At 37.7% G+C, this 12,598-nt stretch overlaps 1 protein-coding gene across 1 annotated transcript in view; it reads right to left on the bottom strand.

The window, feature by feature from the left end:
* The window catches only part of LOC115223863 (E3 ubiquitin-protein ligase SIAH1A), a 153,014-nt gene extending 142,657 nt beyond the window's left edge, over positions 1-10,357 (bottom strand). Inside the window, exon 1 of the mRNA XM_029794561.2 lies at positions 10,183-10,357. The gene's annotated coding sequence lies outside the window, so the exon portion shown is untranslated. The remainder of the gene's footprint in view (positions 1-10,182) is intronic.
* Positions 10,358-12,598: the final 2,241 nt, after the last annotated feature.

Here is a 12,598-nt window from a genome sequence, read left to right on the forward strand (position 1 = left end):
GGTTATATACATATATACACACACACACACGCCTACAATATATAGTGAAAATCTTAATGGTCGAAACAGAACCAACCGTTGCAGAATACAAAGTACTAAATACTGGTGGGTAAAGTGAAAAAAGCTTCATCACAAATCGATATTTACAGATGACAATACTGTTTCTTTAATACTCTTCAGAAATATGTTGAATTCATACCCCACTCCCAACATGTCTCTCGCTCTCTCTTTATATATATATATAGGTAAGTGGCGAGTGCTGAACACCACAATGATGAATAGCCTTAAAACACACAAATATCCAATATATATATACATAGATACATAGTGGGTGGGACGAAATGAGGTGTTTTTACTGCAAATGTTTATTACCTTACAAGTAAATGGCCTTCCCTAAATGTACAAAAACAGAATTTCATCAATAATTAAGATAATTATTGTCGTTCTCTTTGAGCATATAAAAGACAAATTTGGCTGAGGTAAAATGAGTAACCCAAGATAAGTTAAATTTGCTTCGTTATTTCCCAGAAAACAGATTCATAAGCATCCCTAGACAGCAGAAAGATCAGAAATGCCAAAAAATTTTTTAACCATCTAGGTCAAATGAAAGAGGATCAGGGAAAACTGGCACATGATATGAAATTAATGAAACTCGTCTAGCTTCTTCATGATGTGTTTGAGTGTCCTCTTCATGACATATTTACTTATCATGCAGTTTAAGAGAAGAAATTATTGAAATTAGACATTACTCATTTCACCTCATTTTAGACATCCTTTTTTGAAACTTGAAAATTACTGAATTAGACATTAATCTGGGAAAAAAACTGACTTGGAATCCAACAGAGAAAAGGATACTGATTGTAAAACACCAAAAATTATCAAGATATTTGATTAGTAACCTCAATTGCAATCAGATAAAAGTAGAGGAAAATTTTCTTGAAAAGAGAGGAAACTGCCACCTGACTATGTTTTGGACTCTCAACTTCAGCAACAACTATGGTGACCAATTTTTACTCCTAAAAATGATGCACAGTATAAAATAACAATGCGATATTTGCAGACTTATGATTTCAAACAAGTAGGGAGAAAATAACAGAAATCAGAAGTTACTCATTTTGCTCCCCACCCCTCACCAATATAAAATGCAAAACTCATCTGGACTTTTTTAAAAAAATGGTTTATTTATAAATTTTCTGCAACATATTCTTAAACTATACTTTTCAAAACATATCTCCAGAAAATTCCATTAAAAAATATACACATTTAGGAAAGTTATATAGAAAAACAAACACAAAGAGGAAAGCAATCTACAGTTATACCACACACACACACTCGTAATAAATATAATTCTAAATGAACTGTAATTGCTTGGGTAGAGGACAGTGTTTTAAATTAAATACTAAAAATACAATGCAGGTAGAGACCTTAAAGAGTGACTGACCTTTTCACACACACACACATATATATACACTTGTATTCATGGTAAATGCATGTAAAGACTTAAAAATATATTTATGCAACCGTAGAGTGTATAAATATGTGCACACACATAATGTAAGATTTAATAGAAACTTTCAAGTCTTAGCTACATTGTATCTTAGAGCTATACATTAAATGTATATGTTGCACATGTGACTGAATACAAATACATAATATTCACACACACACATATATTTTACTTGTCTCCGTCATTAGACTGTAGTCATACTGGGACACTACCTTCTTTCAGTTTCTGTCAACCAAATTTAGAAGACTTTGTCGGCTTGAGGCTATAGTTGAAGTTACCTCCCCAAAGGGCCATGCATTGGGGCAGAACCCGGAAGCATGCGGTTGGAAAGCAAACTTCGTACCACACAGCCACACCTGCGCATATAACATAGATAGATTGATAGATACAGACATACTGGCGCATGTGTGTGTGGTAAGAAGTTTGCTTTCCAGCCACATGGTTTCAAGTCCAGCCCCACTGCATGACACCTTGCGCAAGTGTCTTCTATTATAGCCCCAGGCCAACCAAAGCCATGTGAGTGGATCTGGCAAAATGAAACTGAGAAACACTCACTGTGTGTATTACTATCTCCTTGACTTCATGTGATAGTTGTAAACAAATGTCACCATCATCCAAGAGTTGTCCTCTGCTTCCAGGCTTCCATGGAAACAGGTGAGCTTTTGTGATAGGAAAGGCACCTGGCTGTAAAAAAACGCATTTCAACAAATTCCATCCAATCCAATCAAGCATGGAAAAGTAGACGTTAAAAGAATGATTGTGACAATGATATACATGGAAAAGTTTAACTATCACTCATAATCAAGTATGACCGAGTAGTTTGTATGCACCATGCTTTAGCTAATTGTTTTAGGTACCATCTCAGTTGCAAAGAGACCTAGACACACACTCAACCATCTCAGCATTGATCCAGCAGAACATTGACAGTGTGACAGCTGGAGGAGAGAGGGGTCTGCACCAACACTTAATTTGTACTCATTTTTGGCTGAGTAAACTGAAGCAATGTGAAATACTGTGCCAGCTCAAGGACACAAGGAGCCTTCCAATCCAAGAAGCAAACTCATGACCTTAACTGTGAGCCCATAAGTATGCATAAATATATCTACTAGTGTATATATACAGACACATACATATACACATATATTTCTTTATCTTGTACTTGTTTCAGTTATTAAACAGTAGCCATGCTGGGGCGCTGCCTTGAAGAATTTTAGTTGAACAAATAGACCAAGTACTTATTCTATTAGTCTTTTTTGCTGAACTGCTAATTTATGGGAACATAAACACACCAACACTGGTTGTGAAGTGATGGTGGGGGACAAACACTGACACACACACATATATATACACAACGGGCTTCATTCAGTTTCCGTCAACTAAATCCACTCACAAGGCTTTGGTTGGTCCAAAGCTAGAGTAGAAGACACTTGTTCAAAGTGAAATGCAGTAGGACTGAACTTGGAACTATGTGGTTGGGAAACAAGCTTCTTACCACACAGCCATGCACACTATAAATACATATCACCATTATCCCACTTTTCTATGCCTGTATGAATTAGCAGGCCCTCTTCAAAGCAGATCCCACCATTTGCACATTCCTTTGTGAAACCCTTTATCACCTTCAGTACTCTGAGATCAGCTTTCACTACCCCTGTCTATGCTTTCCTTCCTCACCCACAGTTCCACATAGATACCCTAACGCTTCTTTGCCCAGTTGTCATCTGTACCCACAACATATCCATACTAATGCAGTCATCTCTCTTGCACATTACATATATTTCTTCTTACGTTTCTGCTTACACCCAGTTTTTATCTCAGCTTTTCTGTGCCATGTTCTTCATACACAACATCACACATCCAGCAGAGCATACTTGCTTCATTTCCTTTCAACCTACACACATCTTCTGCATTCAGTGATTGCAGCGCAGTATGTACACAAGCATTGTGCAATCAACCCTTTACACAGAGAGAATAATCTTGTCGGGTCAGCAGAAATAATAGCTCCCTGAACTTCCTCTCGGCTACTATGAGATACTAAGGAAACCCAAATACCGTCAGAGATAATTGGATTGCCCCAGTACAAGTGAGTTACCAAAGTAACAGAAGCTATCATCTGCATTCACAGAATATTCCAAGTATTGGAAAAAGTTTATTTTGCAGGTGCTCTGGCTGCTAACTACTCCTGCAAGCTGTCACATACAAACTCTTCATTCGTGGCCAGCTAGACTATCATCATCATCATCATCATCATCGTTTAGCATCCGCTTTCCATGCTAGCATGGGTTGGACGGTTCTACTGGGGTCTGTGAAGCCAGAAGGCTTCATCAGGCCCAGTCAAATCTGGCAGTGTTTCTACGGCTGGATGCCCTTCCTAACGCCAACCACTCCGTGAGTGTAGTGGGTGCTTTTTACGTGCCACCCGTACAGGTGCCAGACAGAGCTGGCAAACGGCCACGAACGGATGGTGCTTTTTACGTGCCACCGGCACGAGGCCAGTCGGGGCAGCACTGGCAACAGTCGCGAAACGGAAGGTTCTCTTACATGCCACCGGCACTGGTAACACATCTGCAATTTCCATTGATCGATTTCGATTCTGATCCTCACTTGCCTCAACAGGTCTTCACAAGTAGAGTTTTGTGTCCCAAGAAGGGAAGGTATGCATACGTAGGCTGGCTCCATCCCATGTAGAAGGCCACGGGTTATGGACTCACTTGTCCTGCCGGGTCTTCTCACGCACAGCACACTTCCAGAGGTCTCGGTCTCTAGTCATTTCCTCAGTGAGACCTAAAGTTCGAAGGTCGTGCTTCACCACCTCGTCCCAGGTTTTCCTGGGTCTGCCTCTTCCGCAGGTTCCCTCAACCGTTAGGGTGTGGCACTTTTTCACACAACTATCTTCATCCATTCTCGCCACATGACCATACCAGCGCAAACGTCTCTCTTGCACACCACAACTGATGCTTCTTAGGTTCAGCTTTTCTCTGAAGGTACTTACACTCTGCCGAGTATGAGTACTGACATTACACATCCATTGGAGAATACTGGCTTCATTTCTTGCGAGCTTACGCATGTCCTCAGCAGTCACGGCCCATGTTTCACTGCCATGTAGCATGGCTGTTCGTACACACGCATCATACAGTCTGCCTTTCACTCTGTGCAAGAGGCCTTTTGTCACCAGCAGAGGTAAGAGCTCTCTGAACTTTGACCAAGCTATTCTTACTCTAGCAGTTACACTTTCAGCACACCCACCCCCGCTGCTGACTTGGTCACCTAGGTAACGGAAACTATCAACTATTTCTAGTTTTTCTCCCTGGAAAGTGGCGGAAGTTGGTCTCAGAGCATTTTCAGTGTTTGTCCAAAGCCCTTTACAGGAACACCAAGACTAGGGGAATCTACTCTCCAGCTAGAGATCTGAACCAAATACTTGCAACAGTAGACTCCACATAAGGCACCAAAAATGCCTGGTAGTAATGTTAAATCAGGTGATAGATCTTTACTATCCAAATAAGCTATGGTGCAATTTGAACTCAGAATGCAATTAACCAGAAGAAATACTGCAAGACTTTGATTTAACTTTCTTCCTGTTTTGTCATTCTTCTGTCCTGGATCAATAGTTTTTGCCATCAGCTGTGAATGGATAAAATGTAAAGTTTCCCCACGGAATGCAGAGTTCAAGGCATATTCTTTTCTACTCTGGGCACAAGGCCCGAAATTTTAGAGGAGGGGACCAGTCGATTAGATCAACCACAATATGTAACTGGTACTTACTTTATCAATCCTGAAAGGATGAAAGGCAAAGTTAACCTTGGCGGAATTTGAACTCAGAGCACAAAGACATGAAATACCGCTAAGCATTTTGCCCAGTGTGCTAATGTTTCTGCCAGCTCCCTGCCTTGAGTTCGAAGCATATTATTATCTGGCATTCCAATGACTGCAAACTTATTGTTTATTGCTTAACTCCAAGGTCTCTTCATTCTAGCTACTAATTCCACATCTACAACTTCTCTACATCTTCCAAAGACACCCCTTTGAGTAATAGGTCATCAGCATCTTTGAGTCCTCATAGACCATCAATCTTGAACTCTTGTGTTACAGCTCAGAGAATAATAGGAAGAGCATGAGAACTAAACTGGTTGTAAACTTCATTTCACTCAGACAAGACATTCATCCAAACCCAGTTTCATTAGAGACCACCAGACCACAGCTTATTGTACTTGCCTGGGCCTTATCCATTTCTAAGAATGTTTAGTAGAGAAGCTTGCCCTTAGTAAAAAAGAAAAATTGTACATTAATTGTCCAAAAGACATAAAAAAACCCAAAAAAACATCAGTACCACTTAGAACTGGTACAAACCCAAACTGCATCTTATCTTAGACGAGTCTCTTCATAATCAGTTACACTATGATTGTACTTATTCACTTTCATAAGTTAGTCCATCATTTGGTACATCTATAAGATGCTTCTTTCTAGAACATTCACATTGCCTTTGTGGCAATTGGTAATGATACTGCAATGTCAATCATTGGGAATGACACCTCCAAGTATCATGCAGTCAACAATGAGATTGAACAGCTTAAGTACTAAACACACATATGTGTAGCTTAGCTATACATAAACATACATAGATATGTGCATGTGTGTGTATATATGTTGTTCCTTGGCTGGCCAGCTCTATGTCAAACTGTCCATCCCATGCCAGCATGGAAAACGGATGTGAAATGATGATGATGTGTGTGTGTATAGGTACAGGCATGAATATGCACAGGCATCAGCAATAACCACAGGTATGCTATGTACTAAGAAATTTGCTTCAGTCTCACTATGTACTACCTTGGCCAAGCTAAGACATGTGAGTGGATTTGGTAGATGGAAAGTAAAAGAAGTTCATTATCATGTGTTTCTGTCTCATTGCCTTGACAACATGAAGGATGTCCAGCTGTAGAAAATCTGCTTCAATAAATTCTGTCCAACTCATACAAGGATGGAAAACTGAATGACAAAACAATGATGATATTTACACACACACACATCATTATTATTTAATGTCTGCTTCCTTTGACATGAACTGGCAAGCCAGAGCACTGTGCCAGCCTCTGGTGCTTAATTTGGCATAGTTTGTACAGATGGATGCCCTTCCCAACACCAATCACTTTTATAGCATGTACTGGGTGCCTTTTATGTGACACCAGCAAGGTCACCAAGTAAATCACACGTCAAAACTGAAGAGGCAATAACTAGTGAGCAGGGGTGACTCTGTGCCAGATGATGAAAGGTCAGAGTATGATAGAGGGATAAAAACAGTGCCTTGCAGTAGAGGAAGAACATGGCTACCCCAACTGGTAGGAGAGAGAGAGAGAGAGAAGATAGTAAAGAAAATTATATGGGCATACATTCAAGTTACAAGAGGGTGTATAAAAGTGATGTAATAGAAGGCAGGAAACAAACACTGCTTTCCTGGTGGTGATGTTCATTTATAACCATCAAATATATATATGTAATTAAAAAAATGACAAAGAAACAAGAAATTATGCAATGAACTTAATTAGCATACAATGAAGGCACTTCATTTTCGAAGCTCTGAGAAAGATATAAGGTGATGCACATGCCCTCAGTGCACTGCATCTTACAGCAGAAACAGCTGCATGCTAATGAAGGCCATTGCATAATTTCCTCTTTTTGCCTAAGTGAAAATATCTCGTTTCTCTGTTTTTTTCGTTGTCCGAAAAAAAAGTTCATTTCTGTTTTCGTTTCTCATTGTGTTCAACATTTTTTTGATGTCCTGTACCCATATATACATGCATATATAGGTATGTACATATATGTATGTATATATTTCTATATTGTTTATATTATTATAAATAGAAATACATACATATGGATATGTTTACACATATCTGTCACCTTTAACTTGTTTTAGTCATTGGACTGCAGCCATACTGGGGCTTGATGAGTTTTATTACAGATAATCAACTCCAATACCCATCAATCTTTTTTGCTGAACTGCTAAATTATGGGTTGTAAACAAATGAACAATGGTGGTTGACTTCAATGGTTTAATTCATGCCAATGAAGAAAATGGATGTTAAGTGATGATCATATAATAACTACATATACATACACACAAACATGAACATATATATATATATATTCTTTTACCTGCTTCAGCCACCTGACTGCCACCATGCTGGAGCACCACCTTCAGTCAAACAACTCAACCCCAGGACTTATTCTTTGTAAGCCTAGCACTTATTCTATCAGTCTCTTTTGCTGAACCTCTAATTTACGGAATTACGGGGACATAAACACACCAACATTGGTTGTCAAGTGATGGTGGGGGACCAACAAACACACATGTATATATATATATATACGACGGGCTTCTTTCAGTTTCCATCTACCAAATCCACTCACAAGACTTTGGTTGACCCGAGGCTAAAGTAGAAGATACTTGCCCAAGGTCCCATGCAATGGGACTGAACCCAGAACCATGTGGTTGGTAAGCAAGCTACTTAATACACCCATTATATATATATATATATATATATATATTATCATCATCATCGTTTAGTGTCCATCTTCCATGCATGAATGGGTAGGACGGTTAACAGCCAGGTAGAAAAACTACCCTAGGCTACTGTCTGTTTTGGCAGGGATATTATGGCTGGATGCCCTTCCTAACACCAACCACACAAACAAACATACACACACATATATACATACGTATTTATTTCATTGAAATTGGAACAGAAGTTGATACTTTTCATATTAAGAAGTACTCAATACAAAAAGACATCATTATCATTTAATATCTTTTATGCTGGCATGGATTGGATGCTTGTACTCACACACACATACATACATACCATATATATATATATATATATATATGAATGAACATAGTCAGTACAATTTTAGTTCATCGTAGAAAGATATTAAATTAATGAGTGTGCACAACAACTAAAGAAGTAGTAGGTGCAATGACTTTGTATATGTAAACAAATGGGAAGAATGGGTCACAAAGAAAACATGGAATAATTATGTAAGTCACACAGATAGAACATCGATTTTCAAGAACCCTTGCTTCCAAAGCCTTCCCGGATTACCGATGTTTCCGAATCAGGTATGGTCACCTTCGTCAATACACACCAATTTTCTTTAAGTAATTAAATAAAATACAGGTACCTATACATTAATATAAATTAGTGTGGATTAAAAGAGATTCCGCACAATTAGCGTCCGGAATAAGGCCTGACTGAGGAGAAATCTATGATAGAAGACAACCCAACCATAATCATCCAGTCTTTTTCTGTCTCCAGACTTTGTGTGTAGCAGACTTCCTTAAGATGGTAGATTGTGACTTGATGGAAATTTGGGGTTTTGTCGAGCCACTTCTTACAGGCTCTCACGTCGACCTGAGTGTGTGTGTGTGTGTGTGTGTGTGTAGGTAGATACACAAGAATGGATATGTAGATAGATAAATAGATAGGTAGACATAAAATAGAGAGGTAGGTATATAGTTAGACATCAATGTAAATATTACACAATCCTGCGATCAGCAAGAATCACTGAGGTCGAAGTATATTAGAAAAGGTTTCAATCAAGACACCTAAGACAAACGCATATACAAGACTTGCATATCATTACATACACAGTGTGTGTGTGTATATATATATATATACACACATACATATCTGTACATATATGTAGACACAAACATGTATATACACACACACACACACAGAGGTTACCAATGGCGGCGGGCAAGGCATCAAATCCTACACACACACACACACAAGACAACAGCCGAGTGTTTTTTGGTGCAGTATAAATTTAAACTAGCGATCGAACATCAGTTAGTGCATTGTAATTGTTATATAAAGTTGTAATTCATTAAAATGTAATTACTGTGAAAACTATATTTTTTTCTTACAGTAAACAGAACTTTTGTGGGATTTTTTTTTGTTAAGATAAAAAGAAAACTTAGACAACACATCAAGTCACTAACAACACGCGTATACAAACACATTTGCGTGAGTGTATGTGTACATCCCTGTGCATATATACTCAAATATATAATTATTTATACTCATATGTGTGTGTGTATATACATAATCATATAAATACGTATACATTTAATCTTATATATATATATATATACACACACACACAAGACGTAAGTAAATATCTGAGTACGTATATAATCTTATAAAGCTGACACACACACACACATATATATATATATATATATATATATATATGTTTGCCTGTGTGCCTAAGCGTGTACCGAATAGGGTCTTACACATTGTGCAAAACCATCAAGAAAATATACATAAAATATTATTAGTCAAATAATAATAATATTTAACTAATAATAAAATATATCCGAAAAATAATATATATATATATATATATACACACCGAGAAAAAAGAGAGAATGAGTGAAAGGGAGGAAGAGAGAGAAACGCAGATATTTTCATAGGAAGCTTTACAAAATAAAAATATAAACATATATGTAAGTAATAATATATATGTATGTCTAAAAAGAAATATACACGCATCATGTGTGAAAGTGAATGACTGTGAAGAAGCATGAGAGAGAAAATGTCTAGCGCTTCTTCCAAAGAGCAATCTAACTATTATTACAAAGGTTACATATGTATATTGGTCTAAATACTTACCATTTTTGTTGTGTGAAAATAAAGGGTATAAATGTATATATTTGTAAACTTCGCAAGTCAAATGCGCAGTTTAATAATCAATGAATTATGCATGTAGTTCCCGTTACATTAATGATACACGAATGAACTAAAAACTGGTTAAGTGTGTCTATGGATGTATGTGTATGTGTATATACACGTACGGGTTTCTGTATGTGTGAAAATGTGTGAAAATGTGTGTGTGTGTGTAAGGTGAACTGTTTGGTTCAGGGGGAGATAATTCGTAATAGGAACCACGAGAGAAGAAAGGAAGAAAGGAGAATAGAAACGGAGTTGTAGGTAGGAGAAGGTAATTTAATGACAATGTTAATGGTGATGGTGATTATGATGCTGATGACGAGGAGGAGGAGGAGCTGAAAGGAGGAAGAAAATAAAGGAAAGGTTTGTTTAGAGAATGAGTGGAGAAGTAGTATAACGATGAAGGAGAGGGAAAAAAGCGAGAAGAAAGGAAATAAAGAGAGAGGATGAGTGAATGGTAGTACGAGGATAGGGGAGAGGAATTGGAAGAGGGACAGCCGAATGAAAGAAGGAGGCTTACTTAGACTATGGTGGTAACAAGATTTGGTTGAGAGGAGAAGGAAGAGCGAAGAGAAGAAACAGAAAGAGACATATAGAATGATGAAGGGGAGGAAAAGTAAAGTTGAGAAAAGGGGAAGATTGGAAACTTGGTGTGCTACGTCACCGAAATATGTGTTGACGTCGGAATCCGCGAAAGGTTACAGTTGTGATGTTCATGTGTGTAGTCGTGTTTGTGTGCTGAGAGGTTTGTTTTCTAATGACATAGTTTTAGGTTTAGGCCTTGTGCATGGCATCCTGGGCAGGTATCTTCTATAGCCTCGGGCCGACCAAAACCTTAAGGTGTATGAATTTGGTGGACAGAAACCGAAAGAAGCTTCTCGTGTATGTGTGTCCCACTGCCGCTTGATAGCACGTCATGGTTTGTTTTTGTCCCCATAATTTCGCTGTTCGGCAAACCACATCGATAGAATAAGTAGCAGGCTTAGAAGTACTGGGCTCGAGCCGTTCAACTAAAAACTCTTCAAGGCGATGCCCCAACATGGCTGCAGTCCGATGACGGAAACGATAGAAGATAAAGAAGCGCACCTCTTAAACGGCTTCAAGAAATCCGGGAATACTGTGCGATATCATGCAATATACTGTACTGTGTATTTAGTAAACAAACCGTTTCTGAAGTTGCTTAATTTGAATACGGTGTGTTAAAAATAGTTTTACTCTTTCTAAAATAGATTGCTTAAAATTGAACACACTCTGCTTTAGAATTGTATTAATTTGTTTATGTATCTGTTAAATAAAATTATGTTCTTTACATTTGCTTTTAATTTTCATTCATGGTACACTATGTTACATATTTATTAAGAAATTTTAGTGGATTAATAAATATCAAACAGACACTACCGTAGAAGTGTATTAATTTGAATTTATTAAAAAAATTTAGTCCTTTACTTTTCGTAGTGTGCTTTATATTTGTAGATAACTGTGCGAAGTTGTGCTTCCCAACCACATGGTTCCGAGTTCAATCTCACTGCGTGGCGCATTGGGCAAGTGTCTTACTATTGACCTGGTCCGGTCAAAGTCTTGCGAGTGATTTTGTCAGACGGAAACCCAAAGAAGCCGTCGTGTATATATATATATATATATATATATATATATATATATATATATATACATATATATATATATATATATTAATCAGCCGAAATTGCTAAGATGATCCGGTTCTTGACTGAAGATTGAAGGCTTCGAATGTCCCGTCCGTGTTTTTTGTATCGTCTTCTAAATGTTTCACGTTCTTGTCCCAGTTTGTATTTTTTTTACATTTACATATATATATATACACACACACACACACGACGATGTGTGTGTATATATATATGTATATACACACACGACGATGTGTGTGTGTATCTTTGTTTGTCTCCCATCTCCGGTTTATATTCCTGTTAGAGGTTCGGTTAAAGACAGAATAAGTATTAGATTATAAGAGAAAAAAAGGTGCTGAGGTCGATTCGTTCGACTAAAATCCCAGCCGCAGTCGAATAACCGAAACACGTAAAAAATATACAAAAGCGAGATATTTAGAGTCTCCCAAAACAAATAAAAATTAGGAAATACAGAAATCTGGACACTTCCGGTTTCAAGCTTGCCGGATTTTTGGCCTGATACTCTACTACATCATTAATTCGGTTTCGGAAAGGAAAAAGTTTTGCCAGTTTTAAAAAGCTGTATTGATGTGGGTGAGAGAAGAGAAGATTATACATGTCAGTGTCATTATAGCAGTGATACACACAAATCTGTCAATTTACATTTTTTGTTAGCCAACATCGAAGCACACACACATACACATGCCCCTGTTTAT

Source organism: Octopus sinensis, linkage group LG24 (genome assembly GCF_006345805.1).
Source record: "Octopus sinensis linkage group LG24, ASM634580v1, whole genome shotgun sequence".
Classification (NCBI taxonomy): Eukaryota; Metazoa; Mollusca; class Cephalopoda; order Octopoda; family Octopodidae; genus Octopus; species Octopus sinensis.